General features: G+C 44.7%; 1 protein-coding gene across 1 annotated transcript in view; it reads left to right on the top strand.

Annotated features, from left to right (window-relative positions):
- Positions 1–21,027: 21,027 nt before the first annotated feature.
- Positions 21,028–26,516, top strand: part of TLCD4 (TLC domain containing 4) — a 33,977-nt gene continuing 28,488 nt past the window's right edge. The window contains exon 1 of the mRNA XM_087719286.1: positions 21,028–21,305. The gene's annotated coding sequence lies outside the window, so the exon portion shown is untranslated. The remainder of the gene's footprint in view (positions 21,306–26,516) is intronic.

A 26,516-nucleotide genomic window follows, 5' to 3' on the forward strand; every position in this document is an offset into this window, starting at 1 on the left:
CAGGGTATAAAAGCCTAGCAAGCCCCTCCCTCAGCCCTTCTCTCTTCTTCTCCATCAACATCGAAACATGTGATCACCTTTTCTGTACAGGGCTCAAGCCATGTGGCCCTGTCCAACAATAAACCATCTTTCCAAGCAGCCTCCATGTCTCCAGTGTCTTTTTCCCCACTTGGAGCTGAACCCAGAAGGACATTTCTTTCAACTGTGTTGTGACTCAGCAGCAGTCTTCTGTGAGTCTTTTCGGGATGCAAGATTAACTATGCAGCTGGGCGCTCGTTAGGGGCATCTTGTGGGGATAAAAGGACGGATGGTGCCACGCCCTGGTTGCAGGAGTCAACGTTCGTTCATTCGTGCGTTTCAACATTCATTGCTCATCGGTCGTGGTTTATTTGAAAGACACTTGGAGAAGTGATTGGTTTTCTGTAACCCTGATTCAAGGAGACACTTGGAGAAGTGCATTGCTTTGTAAGAGTTTTGTTTGGTATTCTGTTATCTCGTTAGAGACTTTATTTATGTTTATTTTGGGGCTCGCAGCCAGTCTGAGCCGAGAACTGATAAAGTGAGTTCCTTTTACATTAGTCTGCCTGTCGTCTGTTAACGAGCGGAGAAGGGGGGACAGAACACCTTGGGCATTAGCCTATATTTTGTATATCTTCTTCAGATTTTTTGCATTGCTTTAAAACCAGCTGCTGTATCTATGTGCTTGACGATGCAAAAAGGGAGCACTGATGGCTTTCATCAAAGGATGCATAAGGTAAAGGTTCCCTTCGCACATATGTGCTAGTCGTTCCTGACTCTAGGGGGCGGTGCTCATCTTGCTTTCAAAGCCGAAGAGCCAGCGCTGTCCGAAGACATCTCCGTGGCCATGTGGCCGCATGACTAAACACCGAAGGCGCATGGAACGCTGTTACCTTCCCATCAAAGGTGGTTCCTATTTTTCTACTTAACATTTTTTACGTGTTTTCGAACTGCTAGGTTGGCAGAAGCTGGGACAAGTAACGGGAGCTTACTCCGTTACGTGGCACTAGGGATTTGAATCGTCAAACTGCCAACCTTTCTAATTGACAAGCTCAGCATCTTAGCCACCGCATCCCTACGAGCACGGAATTGTGGACCAAAATGCATAGGAGCATGGAATTTTGGACCAAAAGGGCCCCATAAGGATCATCTTGGCTAGGGAATTCTGAGCACTGAAATCCACCTATCTTAACGTTGTCAAGTTTCAAAAACACTGATCTAATCTAATCCTACATAATGTTCAGGAAAAATAGTATAGGCAGTGCTTGACTTACGGCCACAGTTAAGCCCCAAATAATGTTGCTAAGCAAGACAATAGTTAAGAGTGTGGGGTTTTTGCCCCCGTTTTACAACTTTTCTGGCCACAGTTGTTAAGTGAATCATTGCAGCTGTTAAGTTAATAATATAGTTGTTAAATGATTCTGGCTTCCGGCTTTGTCTGTAGGAAGTTAAAACCCACCCCTCTGCTAGAAAACTGAAATATCCTGGGAAATATTGAAAAGGCAGAATACTATACTTCCCTGGAACAGAAATGGAGAAACATGTTTTTAGGCTGGAAACAGACTCAGTTTTAATAGCCTCCACTTTCCTTAATGGCCCATTAAAATACCAAGCCAGTCTACTCTACATAACAAAGAGTTCTCCCCTTCAGCTCCAGAGTGATGGGATTAAGGCATGATAATATTGGCCCTTTACCTTTTTCACCACATGGCATCTGGAAACTCAAACATGGACTCAAAACAAAGCCTAGAGGGTTGCCTCTAGGCTGCGTTTTGAATCCAGGTTTGGTTGAGTTCTCAGATGCCATGTGGTCAGTTGGGGCCAATATTATCATGCTTTAATCCCATACCCCCCCTGGAGTGGAGAAGTCTTTATTATGTAAAGGGACTGGCTCGGCCTTCTTAACGGCCCATTGACAAAGTGGGGATGGGCAGGAAGCTACAGGCAGCTATTCTGTCTTTTAAAACATGTTTCTTTCTTTTCACATCCAGAGAAATATTCTGCCTTTTCAATATTTCCTAAGATATTTCATTTTTCTGGGAGAGGGCTGGGTGATAACTTCCTACATCAGAAAATACTTTTCTGAGTGCTGGCATATTCTCACATCCATTTTTCTTATACTGTAAGTTCCTGATCTCTCAACCTTGCTATAACCTTGCTATAACCTGTCCTTTAGTTTTTACTTTTTAAAAAAAAATCCTGACTACTGATCACACTGTCCTTTCTGGAATATTTGGAGATCCCTGGAATTGTTATTATTTTTTTTTGCTCCTAGGAACCCCTTCTGGGCTGAGATCCCAAAGCTGCAAAGGCATTCTAATAGTTGTCTTCTCAAGACAAGGTAAGCCTTGGTCTCTTTTGATTCCAGGGAGGAAGCTGAGTTTTATTTTATCTTATTTTATTTATTTGTCTTGTATGCCGCCCACTCCCGGAGGACTCCGGGCGGCTCACAAAAGACAAGGGAAAGGGGGAAAACGAGACAAAGACAACATATTAAAAACAAAACCAACATTCACAGTTTCCGTGGGGCTGGATGTTTCACAAGCCCCCCGGCCTGCTGGAACAGCCAGGACTTGGTGGCTTTGCAGAAGGCCGGGAGGGTAGTAAGGGTCCGAATCTCAACAGGGAGCTCGTTCCAGAGGGCTGGAGCTGCAACAGAGAAGGCTCTCCCCCGGGGAGTCGCCAGCCGACATTGGCTGGCAGATGGAATCCGGAGGAGACCTAACCTGTGTGATCTAATTGGTCTGAGAGAGGTAATCGGCAGGAGGCGGTCTCTCAGGTACAGTTGAGCCCTACAAGCATAGCATCTACAAGCTCGATTACATTCAGAGTTTTTTGTTAAAAAAAAAAGCCAAAATCAGTATTCCCAAACTGTAAGAAAAGTCTTCTTGTGTGTTATTGCCTTCCTTACGTAGTATATGATCTTTCAAAAGCCCCCCAAAATGTCCTGCAGGTTTACCTCTGGGCTGGGTTCTTAAGATCTTAGGTTCAAACATTTTCCATTCCTGGCTGTGAGCTGCTGGATCAATACCTCCTTTCCCCCTTTTCAGATCTCAGCCTTGCAACAACTCTTGCCTGAGACTGTTGTCAACTCTCAAGCACAGAGTCCCTGGAAGGATGCCTTGGCATCAAGGCTGGCGATGCTGATTGAATAACGTAGTCAGCCGGCATGACAACCTGGCGTGACTCTAGTTGAAGTTTGTAGATCAGTTGTCTTTGTCTCTTTGCTTGACTGGGAGGTTTGTGCCTGTGTAGCCAATCCTCCCAGCAAACTTATAAATATTCAGGGCGAGCCTTTTGCAAGCAAATGTACGGGATTTCTAAAATATACAGTATTATCACAGTGGATATCACAAGGCAGTAGAGAAATCACACTCAGGCTGTTTCAATTTCATGCGACTGGAGTGTTTCTTTTTCTTCATTCTTTTCTGTTTCCAACTTTAAGCTGTCCTCGCAACTTCCAATGGCCTTTCCTCTTCTATCTTGAGCAGTGTTCTCCAAAGTGATTGGAACAGCAAGAGTTGATTGAAGTATCCATTGATTGGACAATCTAATGATAATGATGATGACGATGATAATGATAATGATAATAATAATTCCTAGGTCCTTGGTTAGGACTCGAGCTGTTGAGCTACCAACCAGCTACCACAGAATCAGAAGGACACTTTTAAAAAAAAAAAAACAAGGTATTTTAGGTTTTTCCATTAATTGTTGTTTATATTTGGAATGTTTTTTGTGTGTAAATGTCTTTTTTATTTTCCATTTTCATTTTCGTACAGTCACATATATACTGTGCATAACCGGGGCCATATAACATTAAACAATAAACACAGCCATCCCTCTTGTCAACAATACCCCCCAAAATAGAAACCCAATGTACCTCTTCGATCCTCCGTACACCCTTTCTTTCGCCCCCCCTCCAACTTTCCGTCTTCCCTCCATCATTCCCCTCTACCCTACTTCCCCTCCCCCTCTACCACTCCTCTCTCCCGATACACTCCCTCCCTTCCTTCTCCCCCTCCCTCCAGTCCTCTCTCCCACCCTCTCTACCCCTCTTTCTTCTATCCCTCTACTCCTCCCTTCGGTGTATTTCTACTATCTATTAATATATTCAGCTTGTCCTATTTTTACAGTGGAATTAAAGAGCAACAGTATACAAGTGCAGTCACGTTACTTTAAAATCTAACACATACTATATATCCCCCCTCCTCCTCCTCCCCCCTAACACCCCACCTCCCTCCCCCCCGACTTCCCAGAGCCCGTACACGGTATAGATTTTTAACAAACACAGTCTAAAATATATTAAGACAAAAGAAATAAAAAAAGAGGTTAATAACATCTCTGCACTGAACTCAGCTTCTTCCTGTTGCACTAATTTTGAGCAGTTTAGATTATTCCTAATCTTAAGCATAGGCTATCTGTAATTTCTTAGTCCCATATTTGTTTTGTATATAGTCAATCCATTTTTTTCCAGTCTCGTTTATATCTCTCATTTGAATGGTCTTTAAGATATGCCGATATTTTAGCCATCTCGGCTAGGTTTGTAACTTTCAATGTCCATTCTTGAGTTGTAGGCAAATCTTCCTTCTTCCAGTATTGCGCCACCAACAGTCTTGCTGCCGTTATTAGGTGCAGAACCAAATTAGTCTCTAAGGCTGTAAAGTCAGTACATATATCTAGTAAAAATAACTGAGGAGTAAACTTTATCCTTCTTTTAAAGATATTTTGCATAATCCACCACATTTTTATCCAAAATGCCTTAACCTTTTGATAAGTCCACCATATATGAAAATATGTAGCATCCTATATTTGGAATGTTGAAGTTACATTAAATGACTGAAGAATTGGGATACAATTATAGTGTTTGTAGAATATAAATAATAGGGGAAACGGAGAACATAAACATGTAAAATTAATATGGAATTCCAGCTGTATATATACTACCATTTTTAATGGAGATGAAGCATCATGCTGGGTATAAACCTACATATGTCTATCGAGGTACTAAATGATGAGAAAGATAGGTTAGGAAAAAAAATTAGAATATAATGAGTGTTTGGAGATGCTTCTATAACTTTTATTACGCAACTGTGCTGCATCAAATGATCCTAGCTCCTTTCAGCTGGGAGAGAAAGTCTGAAATGAAATGCACAAGGCAAGCCTTTCACTCTTTTTAACCTCCCAAGGACAAGTTACCCATTTGCAAAACAAGAGGGGTTTGCAAACCTAAGCATTGGCTAGGAAGGGAGAAGGGTTTTCAAGTTCTGAAAAATGCATCGTTCTTCAGCAGACACTCCAAATTTGTGTCCTTTTTTTTTTCTTTTTAGAAGTTGAGAGAGCGGTTTTGTGTAAACATCTTTTATATTTATCAGCACCTTTGATGGGCTGCCTGCTAAAACAAAGCAAGGTTATGGCATACGCTTGAAAGGAGAGGGGAACCCTGTAATTGCGGAGCCTGCTTGGCAAGAACGAAGAATGCTTATTCACAGGGAATGTGCAAATGCATAAAGCTTGTCACAATCCTGGGTGGTTAGAAAGCTGATAAAAGTAAAGACGAGTTAGGCATCTTGCAGACCTCAACTAGAAGTTAGGAATAGCGATGGCCTGGAGCAAATAGAATGTGTATTAGATAGCATTCATTAGCCAAGGTTTAGGAGTAGGGACAGCTAGAGACCAAGGTGGGTTCCTACCAGTTCGCACCTATTCGGTAGAACCGGTTCGTCAAATCTACCGAACCAGTTAGAAGAGGTTCCACCAGTGGACCCGGAAAGCAGGCCACACCTACAGAAGAGGTTCCAAACTTTTTTGAAACCCACCACTGGCCCTTGGATATGATTATTCTACACTATCATGCTCCTATTTATAAAACTCAGTGCCTCTGTGAAAGGTAAGGATGACGACTGCGTTTGTGGTGCAATCAGAACATTGCGTGTGTTGAAGTTGTTTTAACGCAAACCAAAGATGCCTTTTAAAAAACAAGTTTACATCATATAGATAATATTTCTTACATAGCCTGCCTTATCCCACGTTCTGCTTTAGTGAAAATGTGTAAAGCTTTTTAAATTCTGTTGTTTGAGGTTCCCTGTGGCATTTTGGCCATTTGTCTATTCTAGCTCTTGATGCACATTTGAGATTCTGCAGAAGTAAATCGTTTCTCTTTAAAATCTTGATTTGGAATGAGAACCTGAAATCCTGCTGCAAAGTTTTTTTTAACGGCTAGTTCCCCTTTTTCTTGCTTTTTTTTTAAATGGGATGCCATCTTGTGGTATGATTGCAGCCCTGCATCTTATTTTCTTCTTTTTCAGTTAATTCGGAAGTAGCCGTGTCCTTAAGGCGTGTCTGTATCTATCTCCTTCAAGACTGAGTGCTTACGTATTAGAAATCAAAAGAAAAAAAGCTTTTGTCGTTTGTTTTGGTTCTTCATTGAAGTCCTGGGATATTGTGGGGAAAGAAAGAAGGGACGAAACTTCTAGAACCGTGATGGCAAACCTATGGCACACATACCAGAGGTGGCACGCAGAGCCCTCTCTGTGGGCACGCACGCCACTGCCAACTGCTCTTCTTGTTTCTGGCGCAGCGAGCTGGTCTTTGTGGGTGCCGGAGCGCCGGAAAATGGCCTGAAAACAGCCAAAACCCAGGCTGTTTTTCCAGCCGTTTCCAGGTGATTTTTGTGCTGTTTTCAGGTTGTTTTTGGCCTGAAAAACAGCCTGAAAAATGGCCAAAAAACAGGCATGCACGCGCCAGCCAGCTGGGCTTCAGATTTCCAGTGCTCCGGTGTGTACATATATGTTTTGACCCCCCTCGTTCCACACCAAAGTACACTCCGAGCCAAAGAGAAGTTACAGCATTTAATTAACAGACAGACAGGTCCTTGGCAGCAAACCGGCACAGACAATCTTGGGCAGCAATGAACACAGATAAGGCTTGGGAGCAATCCAGACTAGCAATTAACAAGATTCTCCGACATTCGATCCTGTGTTGACTTCTGCAAAGAGGGGCGTGTGCACAAGGAGTCTTTTTATAGTCTGGAGAGGAGCCTAATGACCACCAGCTGAGTGCAATTACCTCCTGTAACTGCGCAACTGTTCCTGACGCTTATTAGCTCTTCGATGCCGGGCATCCAGGAACAACTCACTGTTGGCGTCCGGTTCACTCTCCCTTGTCTCCTCCCCACTGGTCCAAGGCTCAGGAGCCTCCTGGTGGCCAACCAGCCTCTCTGCGCCCTGCTCGGAGTCAGAACCCTGTCCAGGGTCCTCCACATCCTCCAGAGCCGACTCATAGGGCCCCTCGCTGTTGGAGTCTGGTGGCAGCTCCAACGGCTCCTGCTGGGCCACAACACATATGCATGCAAATGCAGATACATACCAGTTTGGGTACTCGGTACCAAAAAGGGTCACCATCACTGCTCTAGAACAACATGCCTGTTTATTATATAGATGATTGCATTTTAGGGGAGAAAACCCTATTTTTGATGGAGGGGGTTAGTCATAAAAAATAACAGGCTGCAAAAGCTTTATTTCCCACTCTGGGCTTACACAAAGGATCCCAAGTGAAATGCTTCAGGGGAAAAAGGTGATAGCAGAGACTAGCAATTAACTATCCCAGAGCAGGAGATGGCAGCCTGGTTTGTAGCCCAGAGGCCTTTGGGGAGAGGATGTTTTAAACATCATCTCTTTTCTGGGCTCAGCTGGTCTACTACATGGTGGCAGAGGTAAGTTATATGAACAACATAAAACATTCTGGAGTTTAAAAAAAAATATCTTTCCTTCAAACGTTTTCAAAGCACCTGTTGTTTTGTGCCTGGGATGGAGGTAGGTAGAGGACCTAAGAGATTTTGGCAGCCTTCCCCCGTGTTCTCTTTCTTTCTTCTAAATTGTTTTTAACAGATTTGCACACATAATAATTATATATATATTTTTGTAAGCTCCAGGTTGGCAAGATAACTGGCTTAGTGTTGAGATAGTTATCCTTTATGCTGCTGGGAATGGAAAAAAGTATCTTTGCATGCCCTGTTAGCAGAAGACATCTTGAGGGCCAATATGTCCAACTTTGAGGCTGTCATTCAATTGGGCTTACTGCCTCTCTTGAACTAAAAAATTTGGAAATATAGTTGCAGTAAAAAAAGAAGAATGGAACTGTAGAATGATGAAAAAAATAGAACTGGAGACACATCTTTTAAAAAATGGAGGAAACCCTTTAAAACTGGAACTGGCATTTAAAGGGTTGAAGGTGCAGACAGCAGAATTAAGGTAAAGATAAAGGTTCCCCCTCTCGTACTTGCTAGTCGTTCCTGACTCTAGGGGGCTCATCTCCGTTTCAAAGCAGAAGAGCCAGCACTGTCCGAAGACGTCTTGGTGGTCATGTGGCTGGCATGACTAAATGCCGAAAGTGCGCAGAGTGCTGTTACCTTCCCACCAAAGAAGTCCCTATTTTTCTACTTACGTTTTTATGTGCTTTTGAACTGCTAGGTTGGCCGAAGCTGGGACAAGTAACGGGAGCTCACTCCGTTATGCGGCGCTAGGGATTTGAACCGCCAAACTGCCGACCTTTCTGATCAACAAGCTCAGCATATTAGCCTCTGAGCCACCATGTCCCTTTAAGAGGAGATTACAAGTGGAGAAAATGGAGAGTGGAAAGCCTTCTGTCACAATTCATCTAACACTTGAAGCATCTTTTGTGGGAAAATTCTAGGATTCAGAATACAGGAAGGAAATGACACACTTATAGCAATAGCAATAGCAGTAGACTTATATACCGCTTCAAGCGGTTTACAGAGAGTCAGCATATTGCCCCCAACAATCTGGGTCCTCATTTTACCCACCTCGGAAGGATGGAAGGCTGAGTCAACCCTGAGCCGGTGAGATTTGAACTGCTGACCTGCTGATCTAGCAGTAGCCTGCAGTGCTGCATTTAACCACTGTGCCACCTTGGCTCTTACACTTCTGGGGGCCCACGGGACGTCACACACTGGCCACAACCATACCTGGTTTAGCAAAGGGGGGGAGAAGTTGTAATATGTCATGTGATGACGCTGTGATGACATGAACATTGACACCCCTGAGCTAGGAGAAGGTCATGAATGACCATGAGCAGAGCCTCCCAATCAAGTGTTGGAAGAAAGGTTCATCTGGGTTCAGTTCCAAGTGGGGAAAAAGACACTGGATTCATGGAGGTTGTTTGGAGATAAGGTTTTAAATGTGGTGAGATGGGTAGAGGGCTAATCCTATCGTGTCCTGAGGGCCATGTCTTAATCCCATCACCCTGGAGCTGCAGAGGGGTGGGGGAGGGAGCTGCAGGAAGCGGCTTTATCTTTAAAAACATGTTTCTCCTTTTCTCATCCAGGGAAATATAATATCCTGTCTTTTTAATATTTCCTATAATATTTCATTTTTCTAGGAGAGGGATGGGTGGGTGCTAACTTCCTACTCAAGGAACAGGAACAACTACTAAGGTGTTACGCCTAGCACAGAGGTGTCAAACTTGATTTCATTGAGGGCCGCATCAAGGTTGTGTTTGACCTCAGGGGGTTGGGGTGAGCATGGCCAGGGTGGCCGTGACAAGCTCAATGTCACTTGTGCCGGGGAGGGGGGGGGCTCCTGTGGCGGCCTGAGCACTCTACCAGCGGAAACAGACTCCTGGGCTCTGTTTCTGGCTGCCACAACCTCGTACAACCCTTTGCCAGTGAAAGTGGAGCTCGGGAGGGCCGCATAAGGCACTCCCATGGCCCGTTTTGGCTTCCCGGTTAGTGCAGGAGGCCAGTTCACCCACAAAAGGGCGAACGACAAAAGCGCGCCTGACTAAACTGTGGTGACAAAACCGCGAGTTCTAAAGCGCACCGACGAATGAGCGCTGAAGCGCGCCGACAACAGCGCGCCGACAGAAGTGCGCTGTAACCCTAACCCTAACCCTAACTTAAATCGCGCTTCTGTCGGTGCGCTGTTGTTGGCGCGCTGTTGTCGGCTCATTGATGACATCGCGGTTTTAGTGACAAGGTTTAGTCGGCGCGGTTTTGTCATTCGCCCTTTTGTCGGGTCACGCAGGAGGCCGTCCTGTTATTCCATTTTTCTGGTTTCATGGCATCCAGTTTTCCCTTCCAAAGGCTGTAGGGAAATGCAACACGTGTATTCGGGCAGGAGGATGGGAATGGACCAGTCTGAGGCCTTGGTTTACATTCTGGAACAAAACTTTTAAAGACCTTGATATTTCCCTTTTTAATTACAAGAGCCGAGGTGGCACAGTGGTTAGGGTGCAGTACTGCAAGCCACTTCAGCTGACCGTTATCTGCAGTTCAGCGGTTCTAATCTCACCGGCTCAGGGTTGACTCAGCCTTCCATCCTTCCGAGGTGGGTGAAATGAGGACCCAGACTGTGGCGGGCAATATGCTGGCTCTGTAAACCGCTTAGAGAGGGCTGAAAGCCCTATGAAGCGTTATATAAGTCTAACTGCTATTGCTATTGCTATCTCTTCCAGGAATCTTATGTGGAATCACTATCTTATTTTTCTTAATGCCTTATTTTTCTTCTACCTTGAAGCTGAGGCAGTGTGTCCCTGATGTTGTCTGGAATACTGTGGTAATAAAGAATCTTGTTGCGAATGTAAACCATGATCCTCGTTGATGATCTAGAGAACTAAGCCAAGAGCATGGTTACTCTCATATTAATACATTTGAATGCAATTACAGGATGAAGGAATTAAGGAAAAAAAACTGAAGTCTTCAAGCACTGGTAGAAAGATATATTTGTTAAGTCTGTCTACTGAGAAGCAAGGAAGGCAAACCCAGGATTACTTTGACATTGGAGTTAAAATAATCCAATAGAGTTTATGCCCAAAGTGGGTTTCTACTAAGTTTTAAAAATAAAAAGAGTATTTATTTGTTTAATCCTTCCTTCCTTCCTTCCTTCCTTCCTTCCATGTTTTAAGGCCATCCAACTCATAATTTATGACTCAGGGTGGCATACATCTGTAAAAATAAAAAAAAACCCAACCCAACCAGATAAAAATAATAATATAAAACTCAACAAACTGTATTCATACATAAAAACCACTTTCAAATATGTTGCCAAGAAAATGTCAGGGAGTGATTCAGGTAGTTGCCAGGAATCAAAACTGACTTGAAGGCACAAATAAACATAACTGAAGTTGTGAATAACAAAATTTGCATTCTCTCCACTGGAGAAGAGCTACCATCTTGGCCCAACGCACTAATAAAAAGAAAAATCCTAATTTTCTCAGTTCTGTAAAAGCACAAAGGATTGCCTGGACCAGGGGCCGGTGGCGTCCTCGTGCACGTGCGCGGCGCACGCATGCGTACTAGCGTCTGTGCGATGCTCCAGCTGCTCCTGGAGGATCGCGCAGGTGCTGTATGCATCCTGCGCATGCGTGGAAGCGCAGAACTCATCAAAACTGGGTAAGGAGCGCGGGTGGGCGGGTGAGCCCTTCGTCGTTCCCGGAAGTTACTTACTTCCGGGTTCGCCGACCAACCGGTTCGCAGGGACCGCCGCGAACCGGTTGAAACCCACCCCTGGCCTGGACCCTGTGGGGCTAAGAAGAACTCATTTTAGAGGATGGGTGGTTGAGCCGATTTTTTAATATAGTAATATTTGTGCAATTCACTGGAACAGTAATACAAAATAAAATTTCCATTAACTGACAGAAGAGCAGCCTAATTACAATGTGCAAAATAAAAGCTAAGCGTATTGATTGTGTCTCCCTGTTCTTCCCATCAAAGATATCCAGCACAAATTCTACTCTGTATAATAATGGTATAAAAGCTTCAGAAAGTTTCCCTATTTGTAGAATCCTAGAACCTATCCAGTTGAAGTCAGAGCCAATTGTTTTAATTAAACAATTTGGATGAAAAGAAAAATCCTTTTAGTTCCAGAGGTTGAAGGCCCTTCAGTCCTTTTATATTGTGAACCATTACTGTTCTTCACGTCATCAATATAATTCAGGGGAAAAAATAATATTTTTGTTTCTGTTAATGTTACACAGTTGGAAGTCTGAAACCCTTGTTAATATGACTCAAGATTTACCGTTGACATGTTCCCAGGATGAAGGATATGTTCCTGTTCCTGAGGGGGAAAAATGTTACTGATGCTGGAAAATATGAGTCCTCTAACAGGACCACTTTTCTATGTGTGAAATTTCTTCCTTTTTCCTGGCATTGGTAATGCAAAATTCACAGGACCTCCCCCTCCTCTCCATGTGTGACTTTTAAATGTGAAAAATGGAAGTGTAAAAAAGTACAAGGGACTTATTATCACATATGGTGGACCTGCCCGGAAACACAAAAATATTGGACAAAAATCTGGAAATGGGTGCAAGAAATTACAGGAGAACAGATAAAATACAAACCCGAAATCTTTCTACTGGGATTAATCAAAGGGAGATATACAAAGAATATTAAGTACATATTAACACATCTGCTAACTACAGCTAGAATAGCATTTGCCCAATGCTGGAAACAAAATGATACCCCCTCGGATGAATTAGTGATAAAAAAAGCTTTGGATTGTGCAGAGATGGACAAATTGACACTTAAATGTTCTGAAAATGGCCCAGAAAACGGCCAAAACCAGCAAAAAACAGGCATGCGCTTGCTGCCCTGATAGTCTTTGGGTTTTTGGCGCACGCATGTGCATACACACATGTCCTAGTTTGTTCACCATCTCTGGCCTTGAGAATTGCCCCTGCATGGGAGTCTGACAAAGAATCAGAATACATTTTTACACAGGAACAGGAAACAGAGAGGTTGGGCTGAACAGAGTATAAAAAAATCCAGCAAGCCCCTTTTTCTCTCTCTCTCGTTTCCCACCTTGAAGGATGTGATCACCTTTTTCCCCAGGACCTCAAACCATGTGGTCCTGTCCACCTTTAAAATTATCTTCCCAAGCAGCCTCCACGTTTCCAGTGTCTTTTTCCCCCACTTGGAGCCGAACCCAGAAGGACATTTCTTCCAACACAACCTATGCTAGCTACTTCGCTAAGGTGGCACTATGACCCAGCAGTTAAGATGCTTGGCTTGTCTACTGGAAAGCCAGCAGGTTCAAGGTTCAAGACCCAAGCTCAAGTGGCAGGGTGAGCTCCCATCCTCACCTCAGCTCCCGCCAACCTAGCAGTTTGAAAAATATGCGAACGCAAGTAGGTAAATAGGTACCACTGCAACGGGAAGGCAACAGCGTTAAATGATGTCATGGTGGTCACATGATCGCAGAAGTGTCTTTGAACAGCGCTCAATGGCCTTGAAATGGAGATGAGAATCGCCCCTATCATCAACAATAAATAGCAGAGTGAAATCTGCAAGGACTCCGTTACTTTTTAAAAAAATTCTACTTTGCAATCATTGCTGAAATTTAATATTTTTAGAGCAGCTTGGGTACGATTCAGTAATAATAAATATTTTGATTCAATGAAACAAATATGCATTACCTTATTTATCATGCTACCTGAACAACCTTCACATTAGAATTCACTCGTATGCAGGTGTATAAAATACTTCCTGATATTTATAACTCTGCCCTGCTTTTTTTAAACCCACTAGTGGTTTGAAGACAGTGCCCTTACTGAGTATAAATGGGGATTGATCTGTCTTTGGCTAAAACAGTAAATTTATTTTGGTACCCTGCAATATTGTGTGTAGCAAATTAAGATATCGGTTACTAAGTTAGCCAAAATGCAATCAGATTTCAACTGCTTGAATAAATATTACCAAAGCTGTAATGCTAGGAAATTGAATAGAATATGAAGTTGTTTAAGAATGTATTTTCATAGAAGAAAACAGCTATATAAGAAAAAAAAATCTGAAAAGGAGAATTAAAAAGTATTGCACTACGTGGATAGAGTAATTTAAAAAAGCTTTAAAAAAATAAATAAAGGAACTTTGTCTTTTCAGGCCGCTACTCATAAACACAGATTTGGTGCTCTTTCAGAAGAGCGCTAAACTCACATTTAAAAATGAGTCTTTAAAAAAGCTTGACATCAAGAGTCAATTGTGACATGAGGAGTTTCTTCCCAGGTCCCTTTACCAGCGCTGTTTCCTGATGTTTTAGAACCAGAAAGTTCTGTTTAAATATAGTCCCAAAGGGCTGGAGGCTGTTGAGTTGGCTGTGTGGTGAGGCAAGTCTCCAATCCTTTGGAACAGCTCCAGGTTATTTGTGCTCTGGTGGAAAAAAGTTAATTCCTCCTTCTACTTCTGTTGTCACCCCTTTGACCTCTGGCAGCCTGGACATCTGCTGACTGGACATGGGCCTTTATCTCATTATCCCCAGCTCTCAGGTATGAAGAATCGAGACCACACATCAAGTTCCAGTTAAGGTGATTTATTAACAATCATCACTAAATTGACGCTAGATAAGAGTCAATGGAATTCGGGAGGGGTTGGACGTAAGCGTGACCCGTCAAAACCGCGGTCCACTAAAGCGCGCCCGATCAAAGCGCGTAAGTGACGTCATCAGCAGCGCGACAAATAAAATTAAAAATAAATTAAATTAAAATTAAAATTAAATTAAAGCAAGCCGATTCACATAAAGGTAAGGGTTAGGGTTAGGGTTAGGGTTAGGTTAAGGTTAGGTTTAGGGTTACGTTAAGCGTTAGGGTTAGGTTAAGGGTTAGCGTTAGGTTTAGCGTTAGGTTAAGGGTTAGGTTTAGGGTTAGGTTTAGGGTTAGGTTAAGGGTTAGGCTTAGGGTTAGGTTTGGGGGGGTTAGGGTAAGGTTTTCGCGTTAATTTTACATTTACCGCTCACAGCGTGCCGTTTTCGTCGCGCTGTGATGACGTCACGTACGCGCTTTCGTCGAGCGCACTTTAGTCTACCGCGGATTTGTGGTGGAACCGGACGTAAGACCATTGTGGGAACCTTACAATTCTAAGCCGATTACTCTCTTGACTCTCACTTACCTTCCCTACCGATTTGCAAATGTGCGCGTGTGCATGTCTGCGCATGAGCACCGCCTTCTGCGCATGCGCAGTGTTTGCAAATTACATCAGGGCGGGTAGGCGGAGCCTCCCACAGCCACCGCTACTGGTTTGCCCGAACCGGAGTGAACAGGCCAAATCCCACCTCTGACTCTTCCTACTCTGCTCTACAGCTCTATCTACACAGGTCTTCAGGCACATCAGTAGCTCCAAGCCAGTGATGTGCGGTGAGGTTTATGGCTGGTGAGGCAGCAATTTTTTTAGACTTGTGGACTTCAACTCCCAGAATTCCACAGCCAGGCATGCTCAGTTCCGATTTAAAGCGACAGCATTTGTTTTTCTCCTTTGCTAAATAAGTTTCCTTCTTTCTTTTTCTTTTCCCTTCCCCTCCTTCCTACCTCTTTCCCTCCCTCCCCCCTCTCAATCAAACACACACACACACACAAAGTTCGATCGGAGGGAGTCAGGGAGACCACAGGAGGAGGCAGGAAGCCAGTCAAAGAGCCATACTGGAGCACATACACTTTTCCCCAGCCCCGGAAGGATCCAGCCCAGCTTCACTGATTACAGGTTTGAAAAGACAACGTGGCTCTGCCTGCAATCAAGCTACACTTGGGGAGGGAGAGCCCTCCAGCCTTTGCCCAAAGCCCTGCACCAGCCTGACCTCAGCTCTCGCCTTTTTCCTCTTACATTTTTTTCCTTTTCATGATGACAGTGGTGAGGCTCTGCCTCCCCTGACTGCACGTCCCTGCTCCAAGCAGAAGACCTGATAAGTACTGGGGATAACCTGGTTGAAAGAATTGTTCTTTACTTCAAAAAAAGTAAATTAACCTTAGAAACGAAACCCAGAGAACAGGAAACAAAGGGTTCACTCATAGCAGTCTGAAAGGAGCATCAGATCTGGACAGTTTCCAGTCCTTGAGCCGATTATCAATTATATCATTGTTGAAGCACCTTAGATCCATGGCGAACACTGTATAGGGAGAAGAGGAAAACATTACTAATACTTTGAGGTGGAACAATGGAAGGTTGCCTTTGTGATCAGGTAGGGATAAAAGGAACACAATGTCCTGAGGATACATCCTTTAGAAAGGCTTAGTGGAACATTTTCACGCCACTGTTAGGAAACATGGGGGTGTTAGTAAAGAGACCAAGGTTAATTTGTTTCCACCACCAAATTGAACACGAAGACATTTGTTAATAATAGGATTGCAATTAATCTGTTTTAACTCCACAGTTGAAAAAAACAAGCCCTCTAAGTTTTCCATAGTTGACCACTGTGAAAACGTGGTATACCAGATCCCGTGGTTCCACCACAAAACCGCGCTCGATTAAACCGCGCCCGACTGAACCGCGTCGCTGACGTCATCAACAGGGCGACAACAGCGCGGAGACAGAAGCATGCTGTAAACCCTAAACCTAAAATTAACCCCTAAACCTAACCCCCCTAAACTTAATCCTAAACCTAACCCTTAACCTAACCCTAAACCTAATCCTAACCCTTAATCTAACCCTAAACCTAACCCTAGCCCTTAACCTAATCCTAAACCTAACCCTTAACCTAACCCTTAACCTAATCCTAAACCTAAACCTAACCCTAACCCTTAACCTAACCCTAAACCTAACTCTAAAGCTAACCCTAAACCTAACCCTTACCTTAAGTTGAATCGGCTTGCTTTCAAAGCGCTATTTAAAGCGCCCTTCTTTCTCTGCACTGGCTGTTGTCGCCCTGTTGATGATGTCAGCGACGCGGTTTAATCGGGTGCGGCTTAGTCGAGCGCGGTTTTGACGGGTCACGAGATCCCGTATGATTGTTACATGATTATATTCACTTTAGTGACTTCCAAAATTACATTTAATTCCACAGATACCTACCAATCAAAAATCTAGCATCTAATTAAGCTTTACGCTAGTGGTGGAGCTCAGATCTCGTTGCAATATTTTGACCACTTAAATGCACAGTCCCAAGTGTGCTTAAAGTGCTTTTAGATAAGATTTCATTGTGGAATATCCTACCTCAAGCCCAAAGATGTAAAGATGATTGCAATCTTCCAGTGCATTTTCATCAGGAGTGTTGCTTCTTTTATCAGAAAAAGTTAAAAGAGAAAAACAGTTGCAGAATGCAGTGTTTGTTTTGGAAACATCTATAATCCATTTATTCTCCATGATGTTCTACAACTTTTTCTGCTACCTTAAACCAAGGTTAGTAGCAATAGCAATAGCAGTTCGGCTTATATACCGCTTCATAGGGCTTTCAGCCCTCTCTAAGCGGTTTACAGAGTCAGCATATTGCCCCCAACAACAATCCGGGTCCTCATTTTACCCACCTTGGAAAGATGGAAGGCTGAGTCAACCCTGAGCCGGTGAGATTTGAACAGCCGAACTGCAGAACTGCAGTCAGCTGAAGTAGCCTGCAGTGCTGCATTTAACCACTGCGCCAACTCGGCTCATTGACCCGTTCATTGTATGAAGCTGACTCAGCAATTTATAATTTTTTTCCAGTTGGACAGTCCCCATCTCATATTTGACAGATATCCTGGAAGTCATAAGTGGGTGACAAAGGAAGGGGGAAAAAATCATTTCATTTAAAGTTAATAATATATTAAATACAATTGATGTGATTATTCTCAAGGCAATCATTTAATAATTTCTATCAGTTACTACTCTGACCGTTACAATTCGGCGACATTGAAAGGTTTGGGAGCCACATATAGACCTGTCCTTCAGTTGTGCATGTATATATATATGTTATAAAATTGGTAAGTTTGTTTTGTACAACATGGTAAATCCCTGGCCTCATATTATTTTCTAAACATGATCTGTGGCTCTTCTAAGATAAAGCAGATTGTTTGCTAGAATGACAGCCGGAGAACAAAGTTAAGCCTTAGAAAAACCTGACTGTGATTGAGATTGGAAATGCAGGAGGCAAATATGGCAGAAGGCGTATGTTTTTTATTATCTATCTAAAGTCAAGTGTCAATACAGGTCTTAGGGCATTGTGCGAACTCAGCTATTATGGCTTATTCAATAAATCATAAGTAAAATTAAAGGTGCTCCAAGTGGCGTGTTCTACAAATCCTCCTTTGAGCTGGGATATTGAAACTTTTCAGATTCTGGATCCACTATTAGTGCAAAGATTTAGTTCTTCATTTCTTATAGATAATGCTGCTACTGCAACTGGTTCCACCACAAAACCGCGGTAGACAAAAGCGCGCTCGACGAAAGCGCGTACGTGACATCATCACAGCGCGACGAAAACATCGCGCTGTGAGCGGTAAATTTAAAATTAAAGCGAAAACCTAACCCTAACCCCCCCAAACCTAACCCTAAACCTAACCCTAAACCTAACCCTTAACCTAACGCTAAACCTAACGCTAACCCTTAACCTAACGCTAAACGTAACCCTAACGCTTAACGTAACCCTAACCCTAACCCTAACCCTTAACCTAACCCTAACCCTAACCCTAACCCTAACCCTTACCTTTATGTGAATCGGCTTGCTTTAATTTTATTTTTATTTCAATTTTTAATTTTTTTCGGCGCGCTGCTGATGACGTCACGTACGCGCTTTTGTCGACCGCGCTTTTGTCGACCGTGGTTTTGACAGGTCACGACTGCAACTTATAAGTTTCCCAACTGCTCAGCCCTATTGTGATTTGCTTGGTTTGAGCTTAGCTACTACGGCTTGTAAACCATTCTATGGCTGATGACATGAAGAAAACAAGTCACGTTCTCATTTTATTGTGTCCCACAAGGTGGAAATAATAAACTGAACCTTGGGGAATAATCATATAATGTCGTGAGCTTCTTGGAGGGAAATATAATTACAGTAGGACCTGTTCCCACAAGCACTGAGGCCAGAATGCTCAAATAAAAAATCAGGTCGATTTGTTTTCTTATCCTGAGAGTTTGGATGTTTCTTTTTTTTTGTACCCATCATGCAATGCGATTAATTTATTTATTTGGCACGTTGACACAGCTTCCCATCCCACAAAACCATGCAAAATTAAAGAACGTAAACACTCACAACTGATGAAAGAAATGTCCTTCTGGGTTCGGCTCCAAGTGGGGAAAAAGACACTGGAGACATGGAGGCTGCTTGGAAAGATGGTTTTAATGGTGGACAGGACCACATGGCTTGAGCCCTGAACAGAAAAGGTGATCACATGCTTCAATGTTGGTGGAGGAGAAGAGAAGGGCTGAGGGAGGGGCTTGCTAGGCTTTTTATAACCTGTTCAGTCCCACCTCTCTGTTTCCTGTTCCTGTGTAAGAAATGTATTCTGATTGGTTGTCAGACTCCCATAGGGCAATGCAGGGGCAACTCTCTAGGCTGCGTCTTGAATCCAGGTTTGGTTGAGTCTCAGATGCCATGTGGTCAGTTGAGTAAAGGGCCAATATTATCATTCTTTAATCCCATCCCCCTGCAGCTGAAGTGGAGAAGTCTTTATTATGTAAAGGGACTAGCTTGGCTTTCTTAACGGCCCATTGACAAAGTAGGGATGGACAGGAAGCTACAGGCAGCTATTCTGCCTTTTAAAACATGTTTCTTTCTTTTCAGGTCCAGAGAAATATTCTGCCTTTTCAATATTTCCTAGGATATTTCATTTTTTTCTGGGAGAGGGCTGGGTGATTAACTTCCTACACAACAAAATATTGAATTGAACAAAATAACAACAACAAAACCCAATCTAAACTAATGCCAAAATATTTTTAAAAAAAATATCTTTAAAAAGCCCTCTATGAATGAAGGGACCGAGGTTGCCACCTGCCCAGAGAGCTTTTAACAGATGGCCAAGCCTTGTAAATAGATTACATTAAATTACATGTTTTTTTTTAAAAAAAAGGTTTAAATAAAAATAAAAGGAAATACAAGCTTTTGCCTAACTTTGCACAGAAACCCGCCTGACCTCCAACCTAAAAGATAGGAAAGAGAAGGAAACAGCAAGGAGCATTTTTTTCCCTTTTAAATTTAATTTTTTTTAATCAATTTCATATATACATTCACAATTATATGCTCTCATAACTGTTATTAATAATATGTATTTATAACAATTTTTCCCTACTGTTGACAATATACTTGAAGATCCATCTTATCTTACAACGGTCCTACTTCTTCTTCCCTCCCTCCCTCTTTCCTTCCCTCGTTTCTTCTCTCCTACTCCCCTTCCTTCCCTCCCTCCTTCTCTCATTCCCTCCTTCCTTCCCTCCTTTCTTTTCTCCTTCTCTCCTTCCTTTCCCCCTTCCTTTCCTCCTTCCTTCCCCCCTTCCTTCTCTCCTACATTCCCTCCTTCCTTCCCTCCTTTCTTCTCTCCTTCCTTTCCTCCTTCCTTCCCCCATTCCTTCTCTCCTACATTCCCTCCTTCCTTCCCTCCTTTCTTCTCTCCTTCCTTCCCCATTCCTTCTCTCCTACATTCCCTCCTTCCTTCCCTCCTTTCTTCTCTCCTTCCTTTCCTCCTTCCTTCCCCCATTCCTTCTCTCCTACATTCCCTCCTTCCTTCCCTCCTTTCTTCTCTCCTTCCTTTCCTCCTTCCTTCCCCCATTCCTTCTCTCCTACATTCCCTCCTTCCTTCTCTCCTTCCTTTCCTCCTTCCTTCCCCCCTTCCTTCTCTCCTACATTCCCTCCTTCCTTCCCTTTCTTCTCTCCTTCCTTCCCTCCTTTCTTCTCTCCTTCCTTTCCTCCTTCCTTCCCCCCTTCCTTCTCTCCTACATTCCCTCCTTCCTTCTCTCCTTCCTTCCCTCCCTCCTTCCCTCCTTTCTTCTCTCCTTCCTTCCCTCCCTCCTTCCTACCCCCCTTTCTTCTCTTTCTTCTCTCCTTCTTTCCTTCCTCCTCTCAGCAAGGAGCATTTTTATTTTTGGCGAGGCCTGCGGAAAATCTCTCCAGCCTCGCCTTCCCAACAAGGGATCCGCCGAAGGAAAGGCATCCCCTTCGCCCTGGCAGGTGGCCACCGGGGCACCCTTTCACGCCTTTAGCTAGGAGAGCGGCTGCCGGTTTCTTCCGCCGCCGCCGCGGTGCCTCCCCCGCCACCAAGCGGCAGAGGGATTGGCCTCTGGGGGGGGGAAAGATATGGCCCGACAGCCGGAGGGGGTCATCGCAGGGATCGGCCTGCCTGCTGCCGCCGCCGCCGCCGCCGCCTCGGGCAAACCAAGCGGCGTCCAGCAGCGCTTGGCTCCTTTAAGGGCTGGGCAGGCGAAACGCGATCCCCGCAGTCAGCGCGGGCTTCGGCTGCAGGAGCCGCCGTTAACAGCCCGGCTCGCCATAGAAGCGAAGCCCACGCGTGGGCGGCCGGGCTTGGCGTCGTCGGGATTCTCCCGGCTACAGGAGATCGCCGGCAAGGATGGGCGGGGAAGCCGGGCGATCGCGCCTCTGAGCCCGCAGGTGAGCCAGGAAGGTGGCGGCGACGGGGGTGGCGAGTGGGGGAAACCGGGGAAGGAGAAGCTGCGAGCGAGGAAGGCAGGGCTCGTAGGCCCACTGGCGGCGGCTCAAGGGATGCCCCGCTCCCTCCAGGGGCTCGGCTGAGCTCAGCCACGCTGGCAGACCCAAGGCGGGGAAGTGGGGTGGGGAGTGGGATAGGGTCAGCGGCTGGACGGAGCCCCCGTGGAGGTGAGAGATCCGACGCTGGAAGGATCCTAAAGGGAAGGAAGGGCGGCTCGGTTTTCAATCCGGGAAGTGGGGAGTCTCTGAACGCGAGTGGGTGGGAATAGCAATAGCAATAGCAGTTAGACTTATATACCGCTTCATAGGCCTTTCAGCCCTCTCTAAGCGGTTTACAGAGAGTCAGCATATTGCCCCCAACAATCTGGGTCCTCATTTTACCCACCTCGGAAGGATGGAAGGCTGAGTCAACCCTGAGCCGGTGAGATTTGAACCGCTGAACTGCTGATCTAGCAGTAGCCTGCAGTGCTGCATTTAACCACTGCGCCACCTCGGCTTGGAAACTCCAAACCTGCCGGTTATCTCCCACCCCTCCACCCACCCACGACCCCTCCAAGCCACCCACTTTTTGGGAAGGAATAACAGGGGAAAGGAATATAAAGCCATGGCTGATGGCTTCAATGTGTTTGCAAGTGGAAAAAAGGCTCCCAAATGGGGTTTGAGTTCCAGTGCTGGGATTTGCATGCCAATTTCCTGGCCTTTTCCTCTTTTCCCCCCCACCTGGAAAAGGGCTCCCAAATGGGGTTTGAGTTCCAGTGCTGGGATTTGCATGCCAATTTCCTGGCCTTTTCCTCTTTTCCCCCCACCTGGAAAAGGGCTCCCAAATGGGGTTTGAGTTCCAGTGCTGGGATTTGCATGGCAGTTTCCTGGCCTTTTCCTCTTTTCCCCCCACCTGGAAAAGGGCTCCCAAATGGGATTTGAGTTCCAGTGCTGGGATTTGCATGCCAATTTCCTGGCCTTTTCCTCTTTCCCCCCCACCTGGAAAAAGGCTCCCAAATGGGGTTTGAGTTCCAGTGCTGGGATTTGCATGCCAATTTCCTAACCTTTTCCTCTTTTCCCCCCACCCGGAAAAAGGCTCCCAAATCGGGTTTGAGTTCCAGTGCTGGGATTTGCATGCCAATTTCCTGGCCTTTTCCTCTTTTCCCCCCACCCGGAAAAAGGCTCCCAAATGGGGTTTGAGTTCCAGTGCTGGGATTTGCATGGCAGTTTCCTGGCCTTTTCCTCTTTTCCCCCCACCTGGAAAAGGGCTCCCAAATGGGATTTGAGTTCCAGTGCTGGGATTTGCATGCCAATTTCCTGGCCTTTTCCTCTTTCCCCCCCACCTGGAAAAGGGCTCCCAAATGGGGTTTGAGTTCCAGTGCTGGGATTTGCATGCCAATTTCCTGGCCTTTTCCTCTTTTCCCCCCACCTGGAAAAGGGCTCCCAAATGGGGTTTGAGTTCCAGTGCTGGGATTTGCATGGCAGTTTCCTGGCCTTTTCCTCTTTTCCCCCCACCTGGAAAAGGGCTCCCAAATGGGGTTTGAGTTCCAGTGCTGGGATTTGCATGGCAGTTTCCTGGCCTTTTCCTCTTTTCCCCCCACCTGGAAAAGGGCTCCCAAATGGGGTTTGAGTTCCAGTGCTGGGATTTGCATGCCAATTTCTGGCCTTTTCCTCTTCCCCCCCCCCCCTACCTTAATCCCAAAGGGTTTGTGCTTTTCATTCCCCTGATTATCCCTATCAGGAATGACGGTGCCTTCTTTTAATCATTGAAAAAAAAATGGAATTGAAGACCGGGAGGAGGGTACTTATGTGATGGATGGTGGATGGGGCTCTGAAATGCTGCATCTTCCAAAGAGCTGATGACATAAATGAACATATGAAAAATAGGAATGCTACTGAGTTTAAATTTTCTTTTTTTTTTAAATGGGCAAGACGGGGTGTCTCAGTTGAAGGAGAATGTTAATATTAATTCTAGATGAGCTGCTTTTAATAGTACCCCTGCTTTGATGCAGTTCCTATCATTCTGCATTCATTTAATACTTGATCTGAATATTTTATAATTCATAGGTTGATAATGCATGTGTTGATAATCCGTATGTTCGTTATCTAGGCGGGTATAAAAGAAATAACTGCCGACATAGTTCTTTACAATATGGAAAATGTTTTCTGGATATTGTTACTCAAGAACCACAATTTCTACACAACACGGCTTTATCTTTGTTAATAATCTAATTATCTTTCTGAATAGTGGTGTTGGGTTCATGCTCAGGGTTGAGAAATAACTTGATTATTGATGTAACTGAGGCTTCCTGGTTGGTTTGCATTCCATGTTGATATGTGTCTTCAAAGCTACGTTTTCCCAGCTTTACATTTCGTTTGAGTCAAAGGACCAAAAATATCTATTTTTATTATCGAAACATATCGCTGAGAGAGCTGGTACAATCCCATTCACGTTTGCTGGGGATTAAGCCTTGCAAAGAGGCCTCCTCTGTGGTTGAGTCTGCAAAGGATTGGAACCTGTGTATTTTGTGTCTTAAAGAATATATAAAATGAATGTGAAACCACTGAGAAATTATGAACAGTATTTTTTTTTAAAAAAAACAGCAGCTTATACTTACCCTTTCTGGGATATCTTTAGGGACCTGAGATAATTGTATTCAATCAATGTCAGCAAAGTTAGAGCCAGTGCTGGCAGAATGAAGTAATGCAGGTAACCACGCCAGGATGTAAGTTTCTTTCTTCAGTGGGTGGCAGAGCAGGTGAATCTCACTTGGTTTTTTTTCCCGGAGGCCTATTAGCTAAATGCTGTCTTGAGTTCAGTGGGAGATGCTATCTTATCTCTAGTATTAACTTGAATCAGTTAATGGTTCCGTTGGTATCTATGTGAAGTGAGGAAAAGGGCAACATGCTTAATCTGATGCCATGTTCCAGATGACTGGGCTCCCTCTCGTGCCCTGGTCGTAAGACCCTCAGAAGCCTGGGCTTTCAATTGGGTTCCACCACAAAACCGCGGTGGACTAAAGCGCGCTCGCCGAAAGCGCGTACGTGACGTCATCACAGCGCGACGAAAACATCGCGCTGTGAGCGGTAAATTTAAAATTTAAGCGAAAACCTTACCCTAACCCCCCTAAACCTAACCCTAAACCTAACCCTAAACCTAACCCTAAACCTAAGCCTTAACCTAACCCTAACCCTAACCCTAACCCTAACCCTTAACCTAACGCTAAACCTAACGCTAACCCTAAACCTAACCCTAACCCTAACCCTAAACCTAACCCTAAACCTAACCCTTAACCAAACCTAACCCTAACCCTAAACCTAACCCTTAACCTAACGCTAAACCTAACGCTAACCCTTAACCTAACCCTAACACGTAACGTAACCCTAAACCTAACCCTAACCCTTAACCTAACCCTAACCCTTGCCCTAAACCTAACCCTTACCTTTATGTGAATCGGCTTGCTTTAATTTTATTTTAATTTTAATTTAATTTATTTTTAATTTTTTTCGTCGCGCTGCTGATGACGTCACGTACGCGCTTTCGTCGGGCGCGCTTTAGTGGACCGCGGTTTTGACGGGTCACGTTCAATTGCTGATGCTTAGTACCAAACCAGTCTCATCTGTGACTTGATCACAGAGAAAAGGGCTGACAAGGTATGTCTTGGCAAGACCTGGCCGGATCCATATAAAGAGGAGTTGCCCCGTTTGGAAATGTACCCAGCCGGATTTCAGGCATGGCATCAGCTGAGAATTTTGGACAGGGGTGGGGGAATGGTGACTGTCATTCAGGAGTTCCTAAGAGCTTTTTGGGACCTGCTGCTCCAAAAGTTGCGGTATGTAAGACCACGTTCATTAAGTTGCATTCTAGGAATCAGTTGAGGTTGTTGCTACTATACCGGCCTTTCCCCCTGCAAAATTAGCAATAGCAATAGCAGTTAGACTTATATACCGCTTCATAGGGCTTTCAGCCCTCTCTAAGCGGTTTACAGAGTCAGCATATCGCCCCCCACAGTCTGGGTCCTCATTTCACCCACCTCGGAAGGATGGAAGGCTGAGTCAACCTTGAGCCGGTGAGATTAGAACCGCTGAACTGCAGATAACCGTCAGCTGAAGTGGCCTGCAGTACTGCACCCTAACCACTGCGCCACCTCGGCTCTTCTTACTTTCCTGCTTGAGCTTCTTGACACCATTTCTGGGATGGCAGTGGGATTTTCTAGTCTTATGGCCCTGGGAAACTCCAGTCTGTCTTCTCTGGGAGTAGGGTCTAAGATTGCTCCGGAGTTCATGACTTCCATGAAAGCCATGGGTTTATCTCCGGTCAACCGAAAGCAGTGATTGCACATTTGATCTGGTTTTCTTGGAATAGTAGCAATGTGATCTGGAATTGGCAAAACTGCCTGTGGTCCCTGCCTGTCAGGATCATATCATGCTTGAAAACCAGGAACTTTTTCAATACTATCCCCCCACCCCCTCCAATGGGCGACAGGACTTATTTGATTGGTTCATCGCGGTGTGGAGCTGGATAGGTTTCAAAGAAAACTGGGGATTGTTCCTATTGGCTTGCTACACAATCTGAGCAAAGTAATTCGTAATTAATTCGTAATTTAATAAACTTATGTGCTGCCCAATCCTGTAGGAGGCTTGATCACTGCCCGAATAAGAGGGTGGCAGAGACCCGTGACCCGACAAATGCGCGAACGTCAAAAGCGTGCCGACAACAGCGCGCCCACAGAAGCGCAATTTAAGTTAAGGTAAGGTTTAGGGTTAGGTTTAGGGTTTGGTTTAGGGTTTGGTTTAGGGTTTGGTTTAGGGTTAGGGTTACAGCGCGCTTCTGTCGGCGTGCTGTTGTCGGCGCGCTTCAGCGCTCATTCGTCGACGCGGTTTTGTCCGCGCGGTTTAGTCAGGCGTGCTTTTGTCGTTCGCGCATTTGTGGTGGGAACTGCAGAGACCTTGGATAGCCTCCACGCAGCTCTCCTTTCTTGAAGATCCTATTATTTTCCATTGTTTACGGAAGAATTGAGGGAGATGAACTGGTTTAGAAGATGCCTGGAGCAATTCTGGAGGTCAATGAAGAATGAACTCAATGAAACATAGGTTAGAGCAGCTATTAAGTTCTACCTTGTGACGGTAAGGGCAGTGAAGCATCAGTACTTCTCTACCCTTATTGCCTTCATG

Source organism: Thamnophis sirtalis, unplaced genomic scaffold (assembly GCF_051295495.1).
Source record: "Thamnophis sirtalis isolate CommonGarterSnake01/CBP01778 unplaced genomic scaffold, rThaSir2_p1.2 scaffold_7, whole genome shotgun sequence".
Taxonomy (NCBI): Eukaryota; Metazoa; Chordata; class Lepidosauria; order Squamata; family Natricidae; genus Thamnophis; species Thamnophis sirtalis.